The following is a 12,500-nucleotide window of genomic DNA, read 5'->3' as shown; positions in this document are numbered from 1 at the left end:
ATAACCCTAACCCTAAACCTAAACCTAAACCTAACCCTAACCCCAACCCTAACCTTAACCCCATAACCCTAACCCTAAACTTAAGCCTAACATAAACCCATAACCCTAACTCTAACCCTAACTCTAACCCTAATGCTAACCCTAACCCTAACCCTAACCCTAACCACTTAACCTTAATCCCTAAATCCTAAACCCTGAACAACCATAAATCCTAAACCCTGAAAAACCCTAAATCATAAACCCTGAATAACCCTAAACACTAACCTCTAAACAACCCTAAACAACCCTAATCACTAAACCATAAACAACCCTAAACACTAAACCCTAAACAACACTATACCCTAAACCTTAAACACTAAACCCTAAATAACCCTAAACCCTAAACCATTAACACTATACCCTAAACAACACTAAACACTAAACCCAAAACAACCCTAAAACCTAAACCTTAAACACTAAACCTTAAACAACCCTAAACCCTAAACACTAAACCCTAAACAACCCTAAACTTTTAACCCTAAACACTATACCCTAAACAACCCTAAATCTTAAACAATCCTAAACTCTAAACCCTAAACCCTTAACCTAAACCACCCTAAATCTTAAACAATCCTAAACCCTAAACCTTAAACCCTAAACACTAAACCCTAAACCCTAACCCTAACCCTAACCCTAACCATAACCTAACCCTAACCCTAACCCTAACCCTAACCTAACCCTAACCCTAACCCTAACCCTAACCCTAACCCTAACCCTAACAATAACCGTAACCATAACACTAAACTCAAAACCCTAAACCTAATCCACCCTAAACTTTAAACCATCTTAAACCATAAACCTTAAACCCTAAACCCTAAATCTAACAATAAACCTAAACCTGACCCTAAATCTAAACCTAACCCTAACCCTAACCCTAAACCTAACCCTGACCCTAACCGTAACCCTAATCCTAACACTAACCATAACCTTAACCCTAACCCTAACCCTAACCTTAACCCTAACCCTAACCCTAACCCTAACCCTAACCCTAACCCTAACCCCTTATCCTTAATCCCTAAATCCTAAACCCTGAACAACCATAAATCCTAAACCCTGAACAACCCTAAATCATAAACCCTGAATAACCCTAAACACTAGCCTCTAAACAACCCTAAACAACCCTAATCACTAAACCATAAACAACCCTAAACACTGAACCCTAAACAACCCTATACCCTAAACCTTAAACACTAAACACTAAATAACCCTAAACCCTAAACCATTAACACTATACCCTAAACAACACTAAACACTAAACCCAAAACAACCCTAAAACCTAAACCTTAAACACTAAAACTTAAACAACCCTAAACCCTAAACACTTAAGCCTAAACAACCCTAAACTTTTAACCCTAAACACTATACCCTAAACAACCCTAAACCTTAAACAATCCTAAAGTCTAAACCCTAAACCCTTAACCTAAACCACCCTAAATCTTAAACAATCCTAAACCCTAAACCTTAAACCCTAAACACTAAACACTAAACCCTAAACCTAACAATAACCATAACCCTAACCCTAACCCCTAACCCTTACCCTAACCCTAACCCTAACCCTAATCCTAACCCTAACCCTAACCCTAACCCTAACCCTAACCCTAACCCTAACCTTAACCCTAAACCTAATCCTAACACTAACCTTAACCGTAATCCTAACCCTAACCCTAACCCTAACCCTAACCGTAACCATAACACTAAACTCTAAACCCTAAACCTAATCCACCCTAAACCTTAAACAATCCTAAACCATAAACCTTAGACCCTAAATCCTAAATCTAACAATAAACCTAAACCTAACCCTAAATCTAACCCTAACCCTAACCCTAACCCTCAACACTCCCTGACCCTAACCCTAACCCTAACCCTAACCCTAACCCTAACCCTAAACCTAACCCTGACCCTAATCCTAACACTAACCCTATTTCTAATTCTAACCCTAACACTAATCCTAAACTTAAACCTAACCCCCTAATAATAAACCTAACCCTAACACTAACGCTAACCTCTAACCCTAACCCTAATCCTAACCCTAACCCTAACCCTAACACTAACCCCTAACCCTTACCCTAACCCTAACCCTAACTCTAACCCTATCCATTACCCTAACCCTAACCCTAACCCTAACCCTAACACTAACCGTAACCATAACACTAAACTCTAAACCCTAAACCTAATCCACCCTAAACCTTAAACAATCCTAAACCATAAACCTTAAAACCTAATCCCTAAATCTAACAATAAACCTAAACCTGACCCTAAATCTAACCTAACCCTAACCCTAACCCTAAACCTAACCCTGACCCTAACCCTAACCCTACTCCTAACACTAACCATAACCCAAACACTAACCCTAACCATAACCCTAAACCTAACCCTAACCCTAAACCTCACACTATCCCTAATCCTAACACTAAACCCTAAACTTTAAATCTAATCCTAACCCTAACCCTACCCTTAACCCTAACCCTAACCCTATCCCTAAACCTAACCCTGAATCTAATCTTAACACTAACCCTATTTCTAATTCTAACCCTAACACTAATCCTTAACTAAAACAAACCTCCTAATAATAACCCTAACACTAAACCTAACCCTAACCCTAACCCTAACCCTAATCCTAACACTAACCCCTAACCCCTAACACTAACCCTAACCCTAAACCCTAACCCTAACCCTAACCCTAACCTTAACCCTAACCCTAACCCTAACCCTATCCCTAACCCTAACCCTTACCCTAACACTAACATTAACCTTAACCCTAACCCTAACCTTAACCCTCACCCTAACCCTCACCTTAACCCTAAACCTAACCCTAACACTAACCCTAACACCCTAAATCCTAAACCTTAAACCCCGAAAAACCCTAAACACTAATTCCAAAAGCACCCTAAACCCTAAACTATAAACACTAAACGCTAAAAAACCCTAAACCCTAAACCCTAAACACTAAACCCTAAACAAGCCTAAACCCTAAAACCATTAACACTATACCCTAAACAACCCTAAACCCTTAACCCTAATCATTTTACCCTAAAACCTAAAACACTATACAACCTTAAACCCTAAACCTTAAAAAATCCTAAATCATAAATCCTGAACAACTATAAACACTAAATTGTAAACAACCCTAAAAAACCATAAACAACTCTAAACGTTAAAACCTAAACAACCCTAACCAATAAACAATCTTAAACGCTAAATTCTATACCCTAAACCTAAACCACCCTAAAACTTAAACAATCCTAAACCCTAAACCTTAACCCATAAACCCTAAATTTTAAACCATAAATCTAAGAATAACCATAACCCTAACCCTAACCCTAAACCTAATTCTAACCCTAACCCCAACCCTAACCTTAACCCCATAACCCTAACCCTAACCTTAAGCCTAACATAACCCCATAACCCTAACTCTAACCCTAACTCTAACCCTAACTCTACCCCTAATGCTAACCGTAACCCTAACCCTAACCCTAACCCTAACCCCTTAACCTTAATCTTTAAATCCTAAACCCTGAACAACCATAAATCCTAAACCCTGAACAACCCTAAATCATAAAACATGAATAACCCTAAACACTAACCTCTACACAACCCTAAACAACCCTAATCACTAAACCATAAAACACCCTAAACACTAAAACCTAAACAACCCTATACCCTAAACCTTAAACACTAAACCCTAAATAACCCTAAACCCTAAACCATTAACATTATACCCTAAACAACACTAAACACTAAACCCAAAACAACTCTAAAACCTAAACCTTAAACACTAAACCTTAAACAACCCTAAACCCTAAACCCTAAACCCTAAACCTAACAATAACCATAACCCTAACCCTAACCCCTAACCCTTATCCTAACCCTAACCCTAACCCTAATCCTAACCCTAACCCTAAACCTAACCCTAACTTTAACCCTAACCCTAACCCTAACCCTAACCCTAATCCTAACCCTAACCTTAACCCTAATCCTAACCCTAACCCTAACCCTAACCCTAACCCTAACCCTAACCGTAACCATAACACTAAACTCTAAACCCTAAACCTAATCCACCCTAAACCTTAAACAATCCTAAACCATAAACCTTAGACCCTAAATCCTAAATCTAACAATAAACCTAAACCTAACCCTAAATCTAACCATAACCCTAACCCTAACCCTAAACCCTCCCTGACTTTAACTCTAACCCTAACCCTAACCCTAAACCTAACCCTGACCCTAATCCTAACACTAACCCTATTTCTAATTCTAACCCTAACACTAATCCTAAAATTAAACCTAACTCCCTAATAATAACCCTAACCCTAACACTAACCCTAACCCCTAACCCTAACCCCTACTCTAACCCTAACCTAACCCTAACCCTAACCCCAACCCTAACCCAAACCCTACCACTAACCCCCTAACTTTTACCATAACCCTAACCCTAACCCTAACCCTAACCCTTACCATAACCCTAACCCTAACCCTAACCCCATCCCTAACCCTAACCCTAACCGTAACCATAACACTAAACTCTAAACCCTAAACCTAGTCCACCCTAAACCTTAAACAATCCTAAACCATAAACCTTAAACCCTAAACCCTAAATGTAACAATAAACCTAAACCTAACCTTAAATCTAACCCTAACCCTATCCCTAACCCTAAACCTAACCCTGACCCTAAACCTAACCCTAATCCTAACACTAACCATAACCCTAACCCTAACATTAACCCTAACCTTAACCCTAACCCTAACCCTAACCCTAACTCTAACCCTAACTCTAACCCTAACCCTAACCCTAACCGTAACCATAATACTAAACTCTAAACCCTAAACCTAATCTACCCTAAACCTTAAACAATCCTAAACCTTAAACCTTAAACCCTAAACCCTAAATCTAACAATAAACCTAAACCTAACCCTAAATCTAACCCTAACCCTAACCCTAACCCTAACCCTAAACCTAACCCTAAACCTCACATTATCCCTAATCCTAACACTACACACTAAACTTTAAATCTAACCCTAACCCTAACCCTACCCTTAACCCTAACCCTAACCATATCCCTAAACCTAACCCTGACCCTAATCCTAACACTAACCCTATTTCTAATTCTAACTCTAACACTAATCCTAAACTAAAACCTAACCCCCTAATAATAACCCTAACACTAAACCTAACCCTAACCCTAACCCTAACCCTAACCCTAACACTAACCCCTAACCCCTAACACTAACCCTAACCCTAACCCCTAACCCTAACCCTAACCCTAACCCTTACCCTAACACTAAAACTAACCTTAACCCTAACCCTAACCTTAACCCTCACCCTAACCCTCACCTTAACCCTAAACCTAACCCTAACACTAACCCTAACACCCTAAATCCTAAACCCTAAACCCCAAAAAACCCTAAACACTAATTCCAAAAGCACCCTAAACCCTAAACTATAAACACTGAACGCTAAAAACCCTAAACCTTAAACCCTAAACACTAAACACTAAACAACCTAAACCCTAAAACCATTAACACTATACCCTAAACAACCATAAACCCTTAACCCTAAACATTATACACTAAACCCTAAAACACTATACAACCTTAAACCCTAAACCTTAAAATATCCTAAATCATAAATCCTGAACCACCCTAAACACTAAATCATAAACAACCCTAAAAAACCCTAAACAACTCTAAACGCTAAAACCTAAACAACCCTAACCATTAAACAATCTTAAACGCTAAACCCTATACCCTAAACCTAAACCACCCTAAAACTTAAACAATCCTAAACCCTAAACCTTAAACCATAAACCCTAAAATTTAAACCTTAAATCTAAGAATAACCATAACCCTAACCCTATCCCTAAACCTAAACCTAACCCTAACCCAAACCCTAACCTTAACCCCATAACCCTAACCCTAACATTAAGCCTAACATAACCCCATAACCCTAACTCTAACCCTAATTCTAACCCTAATGCTAACCCTAACCCTAACCCTAACCCTAACCCTAACCCCTTAACATTAATCCCTAAATCCTAAACCCTGAACAACAATAAATCCTAAACCCTGAACAACCCTAAATCATAAACCCTGAATAACCCTAATCACTAACCTCTAAACAACCCTAAACAACCCTAATCACTAAACCATAAACAACCCTAAACACTAAATCCTAAACAACCCTATACCCTAAACCTTAAACACTAAACCCTAAATAACCCTAAACCCTAAACCATTAACACTATACCCTAAAGAACACTAAACACTAAACCCAAAACCACCATAAAACCTAAACCTTAAACACTAAACCTTAAACAACCCTAAACCCTAAACACTAAACCCTAAACAACCCTAAACTTTTAACCCTAAACACTATACCCTAAACAACCGTAAACCTTAAACAATCCTAAACTCTAAACCCTAAACCCTTAACCTAAACCACCCTAAAACTTAAACAATCCTAAACCCTAAACCTTAAACCCTAAACACAAAACCCTAAACCCTAAACCTAACAATAACCATAACCCTAACCCTCACCCCTAACCCTTACCCTAACCCTAACCCTAACCCTAATCCTAACCCTAGCCCTAACCCTAACCCTAACCCTAAACCTAATCCTAACCCTTACCTTAACCCTAATCCTAACCCTAACCCTAACCCTAACCGTAACCATAACACTAAACTCTAAACCCTAAATCTAATCCACCCTAAACCTTAAACAATCCTAAACCATAAACCTTAGACCCCAAATCCTAAATCTACAAATAAACCTAAACCTAACCCTAAATCTAACCCTAACCCTAACCCTAACCCTAAACCCTCCCTGACCCTAACCCTAACCCTAACCCTAACCCTAACCCTAAACCTAACCCTGACCCTAATCCTAACACTAACCCTATTTCTAATTCTAACCCTAACACTAATCCTAAACTTAAACCTAACCCCCTAATAATAACCCTAACCCTTTCACTAACCCTAACCCCTAACCCAAACCCTAACCCTAACCCTAACCCTAACCTAACCCTAACCCTAACCCTAACCCTAACCTAACCCTAACCCTAACCCTAACCCTAACACAAACCCTAACACTAACCCCCTAACTTTTACCCTAACCCTAACCCTAACCCTAAACCTAACCCTTACTATAACCCTAACCCTATCTCTAAACCCATCCCTAACCCTAACCCTAACCGTAACCATAACACTAAACTCTAAACCCTTAACCTAATCCACCCTAAACCTTAAACAATCCTAAACCATAAACCTTAAACCCTAAACCCTAAATCTAACAATAAACCTAAACCTAACCCTAAATCTAACCCTAACCTTATCCCTAACCTTAAACCTAACCCTGACCCTAACCCTAACCCTAATCCTAACACTAACCATAACCATAACCCTATCACTAACCCTAACCTTAACCCTAACCCTAACCCTAACCCTAACCCTAACTCTAACCCTAACCCTAACCGTAACCATAATACTAAACTCTAAACCCTAAACCTAATCCACCCTTAAACTTAAACAATCCTAAACCATAAACCTTAAACCCTAAACCCTAAATCTAACAATAAACCTAAACCTAACCCTAAATCTAAACCTAACCCTAACCCTAAACCTCACACTATCCCTAATCCTAACACTAAACCCTAAACTTTAATTCTAACCCTAACCCTAACCCTACCCTTAACCCTAACCCTAACCATATTTCTAAACCTAACCCTGACCCTAATCCTAACACTAACCCTATTTCTAATTCTAACCCTAACACTAATCCTAAACTAAAACCTAAACCCCTAATAATAACCCTAACACTAAACCTAACCCTAACCCTAACCCTAACCCTAACCCTAACCCTAACCCTAACACTAACCCCTAAACCCTAACACTAACCCTAACCCAAACACCTAACCCTAACCCTAACCCTAACCCTAACCTTAACCCTAACCCTAACCCTAACCCTAACCCTATCTTTAACCCTAACCCTTATTCTAACACTAACACTAACCTTAACCCTAACCCTAACCTTAACCCTCACACTAACCCTCACCTTAACCTTAAACCTAATCCTAACCCTAACCCTAACACCCTAAATCCTAAACCCTAAACCCCGAAAAACCCTAAACACTAATCCCAAAAGCACCCTAAACCCTAAACTATAAACACTAAACGCTAAAAAACCCTAAACCCTAAACACTATACACTAAACCCTAAACAAGCCTAAACCCTAAAACCATTAACACTATACCCTAAACAACCCTAAACCCTTAACCCTAAACCCTGAATAACCCTAAACACTAACCTCTAAACAACCCTAAACAACCCTAATCACTAAACCATAAACAACCCTAAACACTAAACCCTAAACAACCCTATACCCTAAACCTTAAATACTAAATCCTAAATAACCCTAAACCCTAAACCATTAACACTATACCCTAAACAACACTAAACACTAAACCCAAAACAACCCTAAAACCTAAACCTTAAACACTAAACCTTAAACAACCCTAAACCCTAAACACTAAACCCTAGACAACCCTAAACTTTTAATCCTAAACACTATACCCTAAACAACCCTAAACCTTAAACAATCCTAAACTCTAAACCCTAAACCCTTAACATAAACCACCCTAAATCTTAAACAATCCTAAACCCTAAACCTTAAACCCTAAACACTAAACCCTAAACCCTAAACCTAACAATAACCATATCCCTAACCCTAACCCCTAACCCTTACCCTAACCCTAACCCGAACCCTAATCCTAACCCTAACCCTAACCCTAACCCTAACCCTAACCCTAACCCTAAACCTAATTCTAACCCTTACCCTAACCCTAACTTTAACCCTAACCCTAATCCTAACATTAAACCCTAAACCCTAAACCTAACCCTAACCCTAAAACTAAACTTTAAATCCTAAACCTAATCTACCCTAAACCTTAAACAATCCTAAACCCTAAACCCTGAACCCTAAACCTAACCCTAACCCTAACCCTAACACTAACCATAACCCTAACACTAAATTGTAAACCCTAAATTTAATTTACGATAAACCTTAAACAATCCTAAAACCTAAACCTTTACCCTAAACCCTAAACCCTAAACCTAACAATATCCATGACCCTAAACGTAACCCTAAACCTAACCCTAACCCTAACCCTAATCCGAACACTAAACACTAAACCCTAAACCTAACCCTAACCTTAACACTAAACTCTAAACCCTAAACCTAATCTACCCTAAACCTTAAACAATCCTAAACCCAAAACCTTAGACCCTAAACACTAAACCCTAAACCTAACAATAAACCTAACCCTAAACCTAACCCTAACCCTAACCTTAAACCTAACCCTAACCGTAACCCTAACCCTAAACCTAACCCTAACCTTAAGCCTAACCATAAACCTAACCCTAACCCTAAACCTAACCTTAACCCTAACCCTAACCCTAAAGCTAACAATAAACATAATCATAACCCTTACCCTAACCCTAACCCTAACCCTAACCGTAACCCTAACCCTAACCCTAACCGTAACACTAACCCTAACCCTAAACCTAACCCTAACCCTAACCCTAACCCTAACCTTAACCTTAACCATAACACTAAACTCTAAATCCTAAACCTAATCCACCCTAAACCTTAAAAAATCTTAAACCATAAACCTTAAACCCTAAACCCTAAATCTAACAATAAACCTAAACCTAAACCTAAATCTATCCCTAACCCTAACCCTAACCCTAAACCTAACCCTGACCTTAACCCTAACCCTAATCCTAACACTAACTATAACCCTAACCCTAACCCTAACCCTAACCTTAACCCTAACCATAACCCTAACCTAACCCTAACCCTACCCCTAACTCTAACCCTAACCCTATCCCTAAACCTAACCCTGACCCTAATCCTAACACTAACCCTATTTCTAATTCTAACCCTAACACTAATCCTAAATTTAAACCTAAATCCCTAATAATAACCCTAACCCTAAACCTAACCCTAACCCTAACCCTAACCCTAACCCTAACCCTAACCCTAACCTAAACCATAACCCCCCAAACCCTAACCTTAACCCTAACCATAACCCCAACCGTAACTCTTACCCTAACCCTAACCGTAACTCTAACCCTAACACTAACACTAACCCTAACCCTAACCGTAACCCTAACACTAACCCTAACCCTAACCCTAACCCTAACCCTAACCCTAACCCTAACCGTAACCATAACACTAAACTCTAAACCCTAAACCTAATCCACCCTAAACCTTAAACAATCCTAAACCATAAACCTTAAACCCTAAACCCTAAATCTAACAATAAACCTAAACCTAACCCTAAATCTAACACTAACCCTAACCGTAAACCTAAACCTACCCCTGACCCTAATCCAAAGCCTAATCTGAACAATAACCATAACCCAAACAAAGACTAACCCTGACCCTAAACCTAACCCTAACCCTAAACCTCACACCTACCCTATCCCTAACCCTAACCCTAACCCTAACACTAACCCTAACCCTAACCCTAACACTATCCCTTACACTAACCCTTACCCTAACACTAACACTAAACTTAACCCTAACCCTTACCTTAACTCTCACCCTAACCCTCACCCTAACCCTAAACCTAACCCTAAAACCCTAAATCCTAAACCCTAAACCCAGAAAAACCCTAAACACTTATTCCAAAAGCACCCTAAACCCTAAACTCTAAACACTAAACGCTAAAAAACCCTAAACCCTAAACCCTAAACACTAAACCCTAAACAAGCCTAAACCCTAAAACCATTAACACTATACCCTAAACAACCCTAAACTCTTAACCCTAAACATTATAGCCTAAACCCTAAAACACTATACAACCTTAAACCCTACACCTTAAAATATCCTAAATCATAAATCCTGAACAACCCTAAACACTAAATCATAAACAACCCTAAAAAAATCTAAACAACTCTAAACGCTAAAACATAAACAACCCTAAACATTAAACAATCTTAAACGCTAAACCCTATACCCTAAACCTAAACCACCCTAAAACTTAAACAATCTTAACCCTAAACCTTAAACCATAAACCCGAAATTTTAAACCATAAATCTAAGAATAACCATAACCCTAACCCTAACCCTAAACCTAAACCTAACCCTAACCCCAACCCTAACCTTAACCCCATAACCCTAACCCTAACCTTAAGCCTAACATAACCACATAACCCTAACCCTAACCCTCACCCTAACCCTAACCCTAACCCTAACCCTAACCCTAACCCTAACCCTAACCCTAACCCTAACCCTAACTTCTAACCCCTAACACTAATCCTAACCCTAACCCCTAACCCTAACCCTAACCCTAACCCTAACATTACCCTAACCCTAACCCTAACCCTAACCCTAACCCTAACCCTAACCCTAACCCTAACCCTAACCTTAACCCTAAACCTAACCTTAACCCTAACCCTAACCCTAACCCCTACCATTACCCTAACCCTAACAATAACCCTAACCCTAACCCTAAACCTAACCCTAACCCTAACCCTAACCGTAACCCTAACCCTAACCCTAACCCTAAACCTAACCCTAAACCTAACCCTAACCCTAACCTTAACCCTAATCCTAAACCTAACCCTAACCCTAACCCTAACCGTAACCATAACACTAAACTCTAAACCCTAAACCTAATCCACCCTAAAACTTAAACAATCCTAAACAATTAACCGTAGACCCTAAACCCTAAATCTAACAATAAACCTAAACCTAACCTTAAATCTAACCCTAACCCTAACCCTAACCCTAAACCTAAACCTGACCCTAACCCTAACCCTAATCCTAACATTAATCATAACCCAAACACTAACCCTAACCCTAACCCTAAACCTAACCCTAAACCTCACACTATCCCTAATCCTAACACTAAACCCTAAACTTTAAATCTAACCCTAACCCTAACCCTACCCTTAAACCTAACCCTAACCCTATCCCTAAACCTAACCCTTACCCTAATTCTAACACTAACCTTATTTCTAATTCTAACCCTAACACTAATCCTAAACTAAAACCTAACCCCCTAATAATAACCCTAACACTAAACCTAACCCTAACCCTAACCCTAACCCTAACCCTAACCCTAACACTAACCCCTAACCCCTAACACTAACCCTAACTCAAACCCCTAACCCTAACCCTAAACCTAACCCTAACCTCAACCCTAACCCTAAACCTAACCCTAACCCTATCCCTAACCCTAACCCTTATTCTAACACTAACACTAACCTTAACCCTAACCCTAACCTTAACCCTCACCCTAACCCTCACCTTAACCCTAAACTTAACCCTAACACTAACCCTAACACCCTAAATCCTAAACCCTTAACCCCGAAAAACCCTAAACACTAATTCCAAAAGCACCCTAATCCCTAAACTATAAACACTAAACTCTAAAAAACCCTAAACCCTAAACCCTAAA

The sequence above is a fragment of the Micromys minutus genome, assembly GCF_963924665.1.
Source record: "Micromys minutus genome assembly, chromosome: 31".
In the NCBI taxonomy this organism is placed as follows: Eukaryota; Metazoa; Chordata; class Mammalia; order Rodentia; family Muridae; genus Micromys; species Micromys minutus.
The sequence above is the reverse complement of the archived record's forward strand: the minus strand, read 5'-3'. Positions refer to the sequence as shown.